Source organism: Castor canadensis, chromosome 11 (assembly GCF_047511655.1).
Source record: "Castor canadensis chromosome 11, mCasCan1.hap1v2, whole genome shotgun sequence".
Classification (NCBI taxonomy): Eukaryota; Metazoa; Chordata; class Mammalia; order Rodentia; family Castoridae; genus Castor; species Castor canadensis.
The window spans coordinates 62,234,773-62,244,924 of NC_133396.1; positions in this window are offsets into that span (position 1 = coordinate 62,234,773).

Here is a 10,152-nt window from a genome sequence, read left to right on the forward strand (position 1 = left end):
TCCAGGGTCTATATTGTACTTTAAAAGAATTACAGTCTCCCATAAAGCCTCGTCCCACCAGGTTTTCACTCCTATGAAGAAATAGAAAGACCTGTGTCCTCCATCTCCACTACTACCAGAAATCTGTTTCTAGAACTAGCAGAAACTATAGTCAATCTTTAAAAATCACTTCCTGCTATGTATGTGGGGGAACTAATCTGGGGATCAATGGCCCTGAGAGGCTACAGAGTTGAATCCCCATGAGCCCTATATGAGACAAGATACCCCCAGCCAGCCATTGGGGTGTGGCTTCTCAAAACTTCAATTATCAGAAAGAACGGTCTTGCCTAATGGGTAGGACAATTTAACACTTCATTTGGAAGCCTGACATGCCTGGGCCAAAGATTCTATAATGCAACTGCCCGGAAAACCCAATGGTGGGGATCCCCAAACCATACTGAACCAAACCCCCATCCCTTGTCCAATGTCTCTCATCTCTGAAAGGGCTGGAACAACGTCAATGCAGACATCAACTGCAAGCCCCAGGTGGACTGTACTGGATATGTGAGAAAACAGCCTACACTGTACTTCCCCCAAACTGGTCAGAATCTTGTGTGTTGGGGTCAATCCGTCCATCCTTCATCCTGCTTCCACTTGCCGGGGGGCCCTCTTAGGAGCTCCAGTATATGAAAGTTGGGCTGCCCAAAGAAAATGGTGTGCCTTACAAATTGGCAATTGGAAGGATGACAAATGGCCCCCCGAGCATATAATTCATTATTATGACCCAGTCATCTGGCCACAGGATGGGTCTTGGGGAATTGTACTCCCATCTGTATGTTGAACCATTTCATCAGGTTACAGGCTGTTGTTGAAATTATAACTAATGAGACTGAGGCAGGAGCCCTCAGTTTATCGGCTAAGCAAAGTACTAAAATGTGCAATGCCATCTATCAGAACTGCTTGGCCTTAGACTATTTGCTTTGCTTCTGAGGGAGGTGTTTGCAGAAAATTTAACCTGAACAACTGCTGCTAACAGATAGATGAAGAAAGGTCATAGAAGAACTCACAGACCAAATGAGAAAAATCACCCATGTACCAGTCCAGACTTGGAAAGGTTGGAGCCCTGGAGAATTATTTGGAGGGTGCTTTTCAACTTTTGGGGGATTCAAGACCCTCATAAAGTAGCAGGGGGAAGGGATGGCACAGCAGAGAGATAAAACCTAAAGAATCCAAATATGAAGAGGGTCACGTAGCACTAGAGGTAGAAGGGCACTTAGCACTAGGGTGAAGTAGCCTATCCAATTGCATGTAACCATATATGGGTTAAATCGTGTTTTTTTAAATTTTATTGCCTCTGTAGCCTGCTTGCAAGGGTATATAAGGTAAGACCCCTTTGTTCTCAGGGCTCAGTCTTTGGATATGAGTCCGCTGAGTCTGTGCCAGCACAATAAAGCATTGCTTCCATGTCTCAGAGTCCCATGTCTCTGTTCGAGTTTCCCATAACAGTCACATCAAACAAGGTGATGGAGCTGAGCTGGAGCCCTGGGGACCAAGTCTCAAGTTCAGTGGCTCTTGATTCTTGCCATAAGCACTGGATGATCTTGAGACATGCTAGAATCAGGGAACATTTGGGACTCTTAGAAAATATATGACTTAATACTATTCCTCTCTTTCTGTGAGCCTTCTTTTCTGTTGCAAATGTGTGTAGGTTATTCACACCCTAGCTCAGGAACAACTAAAACACCTTCACCTGGCCCTGGGACAACAAATTCCCTTCCCACTCACTAATAATTACTTAGGCATCACCAGGTTCTTCCCTTCACATTGGCTAGCCTAAGTTTTAAAAGCACCTGGTAAAGAGAAAGATTCTCTCTCTGCTTCCAAATTCCACCTGGTACCACCATGCTCCCTTTTATAATTCCCTTCCCTAACTTTCCCACCATGATCCCTTTTGTAATTCCCCTCCCTAACTTTTAATAAACTCCATTTACACCCATGTGTCCTGCAGTGGATTCTTTCACGTAGGACAAGAAGAATTTGGAACTCTTCAGACCACAGACTGCATCATTGCTGTTAACAATCTGATGACGGGTCAGCCTGTGTCACTGCACTCCAGTGTTAGGTGTCTGTCCTTTTATATGATGTCCTTTTATAAGGGTGTTAGGTCATTCCTTGTTCTGATGTGTTAGATAGGTCATGGGCCTGGTTTTCCTGATGTGGGTTTGATATGCCCACGTGTCCATGTGTTCTTGATTAGTTTCATAAATTCATAGGTAGTAATCTTTCACTTATGTAAATAAGTTTTATGTAGCTGTCTCTCCAATGATTTGTTTGGAGAGATGGTGGTTGTTTATTGCACAAACAAAATATGGAGTCAGTCTGCCTCAGTATTTGCATGCAAAATGTATTCAACCGCTGTTTTATAAAAATGGAATCATTCATGGCAAAGCACAGCCTGAAAGTTCTGTTCTATGTGATATGTTCTATGTGATATGCAGTAACTTGAAGACTGATCTCCATAATATACATTTCTACCAATATCATTTTAGGTTTTATGTTAAAATTCTAATCATGAGACAAAGTAATATAACAAAAATGCCAATTTATAAAAAGCATATTTCCAAATTATATTTATGCCAAAATGAAACTATAGTTGAATTCCTAAGCCTCTTCAATTTTACATTGAAATTCTGGCCACTTGCTCCAATGTGCCAATTAAAGAGGTAAGTGGTGGTGAAAGGCAGAAAAAGGAGATTTATTACTGCTAGGGCCAGTGGTGCTGGGAAGAGAGAGGGTAGACATTTCAGCCCATCTTCTGGATGCTAACATGAGATTTAGGTTTAAATAGAGGAAGAATTGGGATGGGGGTGAGAGATATTCATAATCAAGTAGTTCCTGTCAAAGTGTAGCCTGGTTGAGTTGATTATTATCTCAATTCTTGTCCTGAAAAGTGGCCTGAAACCCTTATTGTTTGAAGGGCACCAATTTCTATGAGATGGTTATTCTTGCTCCAGGATGCAGTCTCATCATCATAAGTAATTGTCCTTATTTGGGTGGCATTTTTTCCTGCAGGATCCCTGTTGCTTAGGGATAGTTTTGGTCCCTTGTCATAAAGATGTTTATCTATCAATCCAGTTGTTAAGGAACCCAAGGTGACTTTAGGACAGAGAGACTCAGAGCAAAGGAGAAGGATGCAAAATGGGTATTAGGGAAGAATGGATTTTGAGTGAACAACCTGGGGCTGATGTTCCCAACCTGAAGACACACCTACTTGATGTATTTAATATTGCATGTGTTTGATTAATTTCATGGTCCAGGTGAATCCAGTGGCCAGGTTGGTTGAAGCCACATTGTATGTAAGAATGCTGCCACTGGCTGGGTGGGTCCTTTGTCCTGCATGGGATAATAATCAGACACAGGATTAGTTCTGAGGCAAAAGGAAAGTGAAAGTTTATTACAGAAAAGAAGTCCAGCAGGCTACAGAATAGGCAGAGTAGCCTGGACCCAGATGTGACTGTCATATATTGGGGGAAGGTTTGAATCTTTGCCTTTTCCAGGAAAGGTTTTCAATATTCATGCTTTTTCTGGGAAAGAAAGGAGATCTTCAGTGAACATGTGTCACTGCTTATTGGTCAAAATGTGTCTATAAGTGTGTTATATCCTTCCTTGGGGAGTACCTTTAACTATGATAATGAAGCAAAAGTTATTTTCAAGCAAGAATTTCTCCCTGCATGTCTGGTCTAGCTTTGGGCAAGTCCTGAGCTCCCTTTGGCTAGAACGTTGTGCAGGTACAGCTGTTCTAAAGTGCTGTTCTTCATGCTTCAGGTAATTGGTGGCAATCCATAGTCTAGTGGTTTGTGTCAGGGCAGTCAATTATTCCAGACTTATACCTTAACCCTGAATGAAGTTTGCAGTGTAACTCTGTCCTCACTTTTTCTTCCTGCCTATCACAAGTGCTCTACCACTGAGATGCACTCCCAAATCTAAACACTAATATATCTTTTTATGTATGTATGAATACCTCTAATGGATAGATTCTGAGAAAAGAAATTTCTGGATTGAAGGTGCTAGGTAATGGATTGTTGCTCCTGAGGTCATGTCCTGGAAAAGTTGATGATTGAAGATGCTGCACCAGGCGTTAAGAGTAAAGCAAGCACAAAGTTTATTGAAAGGATAGCAAAGCACCCTGATGGGTGGGGCTTAGTGAAAGGAGCTAAACCATAGAACAGCTGAAGTCTAGGGACAATATAGGGCTCTGCCTGACTTAAGCTCCCCCATTCTACCTGGAAACTACATTGGTAATTGGATGCCCTGTAATTAACTTCTCACTGAATCCAACCATTTGGCTGTCTCCTCCAATCCTTATCAAACTGGACATTCCAGGAGGGTCTAACAAGTCTATCATGTCCTCGAGGCCTGCCATATACATTTTATGACTGCCCCTTGTTATCTTAGTGAGACCCAGCTTTTACACTTATATATCCCTTTTGCTATCTTGGGGGAAGTTTGCTGTGTTACTTTCCTTGAGGAGCCTGTTTCTCATCCCCTTAGATATTTGTTTTTAAAGATGCTTCCATGTCTTCCTTATCTAGGAAAAAGACCTCTGTATTTTACTATCTCAATGAGAGGCCTGCTCCCTAGTCTCTTTAGATGTTTACTTTTAAGGATGCCTTCCTGTCTCTCTTATCTAAGACAAAGTTATGTTTTCCATTTGTTTCCTTTACATTCTTCTGTTACTCATTCTCCTTACATTTCTAAAGTCATTTCTGCCATTTGCTCCCCTCACAGTAACAATTATCCATGAGTGATGGATGAAGCAGATATCTAGTTGGGGAGACAGGGAAATTATTTTAATAAATATTGAAAGGGCCAGACTCAGACATTGAAAAAGTGAAGTAAAACTAAAAGCTAGAACAGCTAGCTGAACTTCTCCCATCTCCTTTTAGATTTAAGTTACAAGAACAAAGCTACCTGCACTCCAGCCTGTGTATCCTCCTTTCTTTCTTTCTTTGATATATTAAGCTCCTAGGCTCCCTGGATGGGTAGAGGATATCATGTCTAGCAAATGAAAGTTCTAAAGCACAGTATTTGTCCTTGTGATTTGGACAGGCCTGGATGATGCCTCCTTCCTGTTTTAGCACCCATCTCAGCCACCTAGATCCATTGTCTTTGATCATGCATATTCAGCTAGCCCTCCTAAAGTGTGAGAGATGTATAAGAAAGTATAGGAGATGGGGACCACTATTTTGAGTCTCTGCTGCCATTTCCTGCATAGGGAGCAGAAAATTCCTTTCCTAATAAACTTTACTATTACTTTTACTATATTTTTGAATCTTGCTTAAATTCATCTTTTACCAGATACAAGTGCCGAGGTATTTTTCCAGTAATAAAGGGATTGCACATTTAAAATTTTTCTTTCAGAAATGCACTTTTCAGGGGCGCGCACTTATTTTTATCTTTCAAGCACTTTATTAAACAATTGGATGTATATAAATAAGCCTCTTCACTTTGTCTTCTTGAAGAGCAGGCTGCAGGAGGTCCATGTGTTCCCAAAACAAAGCAATTAGCTAGGGGGAACAACGCCCCTTCACCTGCCCAAGAAACACCTGTTCACACCAGAAATCTACCTCTCCTTCTCAAGAGACACCTGTTCATGCCAAAATCTCCACCACCCTCTGGCAATAAAAAAAGCTATAAAACCCGACATCCAATGTGACTCAGCAGACTACCAGCTTCCAGGTCTCAATGCATGTCCCCCCATGTGACCTTTCATTTCTCTGCTCTACAAATAAAACTTGTCTGACCTTTGCTGCTGTAGTCCGCCTTTGATTTCCATCTAAATATGGAACAGGACAATCACAACCCGAAAATTCTAGCATATCATGTGGTGACCACACAAAGCGACACTTCTTCATCTGAGGTTGGTATAGGTTGTGCTAAGCTAGTGGGGACTGCCTAGGAAGTGGCTGTGATTGTCCAACAATCTGACGGAGTCTGCCCTCCAGGAGAGCCCTCCCACCACGGCTTATTTAGGGTGAAACTCTCAGGCCAGCTTTTCTCTCTCTCAAACCACCACCCTACAACTGACTTATTCTACAAAAAGGGAAAACCTAAACTTTATAAAAAATGCTATATAGCTGCAGTGTCATTAGCTATCTTACAAGCTTTAGCTCCTAAAAAACTTTAAAATATAAATAAATAAAAATAAAAGAAAAATGACAGTTATAAGGATAGCAAAGATTTTTAACTCTTGACACGTTCTTCTTCCTGTCTACAGTTTTTTTTCTTGCTTGTGCTAAAAGTTTTGTTGTTCAAATTCATTTAAAAAACTTGTTGACTTATCCAACCTTAGTTAAAATATAACATTCTGTAAGTCTTAGTAAAATATCCAAATGACAGTTCACCAAAAGCAGAGGATCTCATTATCTTGTTACCTTCACCCCTCCTGGAAAGATTATCTCTAATCTATGGCTAAATTGTTTAAGAGTACTCTACATTAATATAAGTATGTAAGTAAGTGTGTGTATTGGTCTATCAAGAATTGAGCAAAAGCTTCTTTTACCCCTGGAATTCCAGAAAACCAATGATTAATTACTAAGACAGATTTTCAGGGTTTTTTTTTTTTTTTCATTTTTATGTGTGCTTCAGCTTAGGCATGCCCGAAACTGTGTGTGTGTGTGTGTGTGTGTGTGTGTGTGTGTGTGTATAAAACTGATAGGTAAAAACTGTTGTTGCTTTAAAAACTGGGCTCTAAAACTAGCATATAAAATCTCAGCAGGTTGGGACTTGGTTCCAAAAGTCTAGTTTTAGCTTTGGAGAAAATGTGCTCTTTAAGCATGGTCACCCACAGCTGTGGTGGATCCTGGATGGAGAAAAAAGAAAAAATTGACTTCCCACACAGCTGGAATTGCTTTTGTCCCTGGGACCTCTTTTTTGTCTTTTCACTGTAGCCAGAATTACCTGTTTATTTTTTTAACCATCATCTGGTAAAACAGAGTAATAAGCATCTAAACTTTGGGTTTAAATTCTTTGTTTAAAGGCTTCTCTAAGTATTTGGGGTCATTTAAAATTTTGTGCAAACAACTTACAACAAAATATAAGGTAACAAAAAAAACACAGGGTGTTTACGTTAGAGATTTCTATGTAAACTGCTTGAGGTTTTTTTTGCATATAAACATATAAACATCTTAAGATGGTTCTTATTGTAGAGTTACTGTAAAAAATTGTTACTTTTACTCTGTTCTACTGCTACTTAAAAAAAAAACAACCAGTTTTCAAACTTATTTCAATCAGGTCTCACTAAGATACAGGCATTCAGGGGTTAACACTCCAGCTCAGAGCAGAAAAAAAATGCCATTTTTAAACACTGGCCACAATCCTGCAGCAGAAATCTTAAAATTTGGGTAGGTAAAGAAATGACCTTAGCCTGCTTCATTCTGTTGTAAATAAAATCTGAGATTTAATTTTCTGTTTTACAATACGTGGGTCTATCAACAATTGGACTTTCTATAAATTGGTTTTGTAAAAAAAAATAAGGGGGTGGGGCTTGGGTGTATATGTGGTGTGTGAGGCCCACATTGGTCCTCTCCCACTGGGTCTGCCTCCTGGGTCACAGTTCCATGTAGTGCCCTTGCCTTGGCTGGTGCCCAGCAATCAGCTCAGAGCTGGTGTGGACCAAGGGGCATGACAAACTAGGTGTGGGAGTAACTGAAGAAAGTCATAAGAAAATATAGTACGAGTTTCCCATGGGAGGCCAGGGTCCCAGTAAATACAGGGAGGGGAAAGCAGACAGAGATAAACAAGGTGGCAGGACCAGGGAGGGAGTGTGTGAGTAAAAGTATGTCCACAATTTCCGGGGGGTGGGGCAGAAGGGGCAACCTTACATCCTAGGTGAGGGAGGGAGAACAGAGTTGAGAAACAGGACACACACTGGAGGGATTAATGATTAGGTATGCTGGTGTGCTTTCAGGTCGTTCCCACTAAGTGGTACTGGAACGCTGTCAGCCACACAAAATCTCCACTCTGGGGTGGCTGCTTCTGGCATAAAGGGGTACTGACAGGTGGGGGAAGAAGAACGACAAGTGCTGAAACCAAACAGATCTCCTCCAACATAGCATAAAGCATATCCAAATCAACCTTGGACTTGGTTTGATCTCACAGGGAGGGAGCAGAGGGCACCCCCAGAGCCAGAATTGCCACGAGGCCTAGGTTGGCAAGGAGCTGTTGGTCCAATACCATGATGGGAAAGTCCCTCAGGAAGACAGGAACAGAGAGAGAGATGGGGGAGCAGCACAGTGAAGTCTGCTTTTGGATAGTACTCAGAAGGGGATTTTCCCCAGCAGGTGTATCAGAAAGGGCGCCAGAAGCTACAGTTACACCTTAGGCAAACTCCTGCTGGTTTGGCATTCATTCACATTGACCTTGGTCCAGGAGAGGTGTTCCTTCATGGTCATCAGAAATGTTGTGGGCTGGTGTTGAGAGTTCTTGGCCTCATGGGCCAAAGAATTGGCTCCTGAGGCAGAGGATTGACTTGTGAGACAGCAAGGTCAGCACACAAAGTAGGATTTATTAGAGAAAGGAAAGGCTACAGCTAGAGCAGTGCAGCAGAGCCCGAAAACCTGTGGCTCCCAGCTCAGGTGAAGGCTAGGGCTTTTTATGGATGCTTTAACTCTGGGTTAAGGTAGGGGTTAGGTGGGCTTTTTCCATTGGCTGTGGATTCACATGCATGGGTCCTCTTTAATGAAGTGGTCTGTTTGCCCCTTATTGAGGGGAAACAACCTTGAGAGCATTCTGTTTATCAGCCCTGTGGCAGATTTGTGAGACCCTGTATCTCCTCCTCAGGGTGCAGGAATGCAGGTTGACAACTCCTTCTCAGGGTGCAGGGCTCAGAGTGCTCTCTGTGGGAGATGGGATACTCACTCACTCATCTGTTCTTTAGGTTTCCAGGCCCAACAGGTTGATTTCTTTCTGGTTTGTTTTCCAGACAAATATAAGGCTCTAAGTCAAAAGGCTTTAGGAGTTATTTTCAATAAGTAACAGAAAATATAAAAGGTATTAAAGGTATGCTTTTTAAAAAAATTATGTAAAAAAAGGTTTGTCCTCAAAATTGTCTCAGAATGGGAAAAAAAGATAAGGACAATCTCCCCCAGGGGGTGCATAGTAAATTGTCCTAAATGTACAGAGTAAGTTCTCATAAAAGTGTAGAACTTATAAATGCTTATGTAAGTGACTAATTTGACTAAATCTAAAAGTTACATTAAAGGTTCTATAAGGTCAAGTATAATGTACTAATGTTAAACTAAAACTTACTTCTCTAAGCTCATAACAACATGGCTGTCTTAAAAATATTATTCTGTTCTTGATAACATTTACCAAAAAAACTCTTAAAAAATGCTTTTTTGGGGGCTGGGATGTAGCTTGGTGGTACAGCATTTGCCTAGCATGCACGAGGTTCTGGGTTCAATCCTAGCACCAAAAAAGAAAAGACAAAAAAAAGCTTTTGTTTTATCAAGATAACAGTCAAAAATCTTTGGTGCTCCAAAAATTTACCAAACAATCAAGTACGAAAGCAAAAGTTTATTAAGACCCAGCCAGAGAGAAGATAGGCAGCTGAACATGGGGAGTGCTGCTGCACTGACATATAAATTGGGACACATCTACTCATGTAAACCAAAGTAAAAACACACCCTCCAGACAGGATTTAAAAAAGGACTTTAAAAAAACCACTACACTGGATGTCTTAAGACTTCAAGTATTTATTAGAGTTAGCAAAATAGAGGTAGTTAGTTAAAAAAAAACTGGGTTGTGTGTCATTAACTCTCAAATGCTGGGCCATGCATTATCAACACCTTCCACATGTTGGGTGGAGAAATTCTTATCCTGGGATGGTCAGATTGGCCTGTTAACTTTGGGCGGCTCCATTGGTTTTAGGTGAGCAGAATCCTGCTGTATGTTGTAAGCCACCTATAATGTCAGCCATCAGGTTTCCTAACTCTACTAACTCTCTAACGTAGTCCTCATAAATATTTACTTGTGCTCTCTGCTGATTTTTGTCAGGGTTTTGACTACTGAAATAACTAAGTCATAACTAAATAAAAATTCATTTAAGAATTGGCTTATAGCCTCTTCAACAAAAACTGCTGGGAAAACTGGTTAGCAGTGTGCAAAACACTG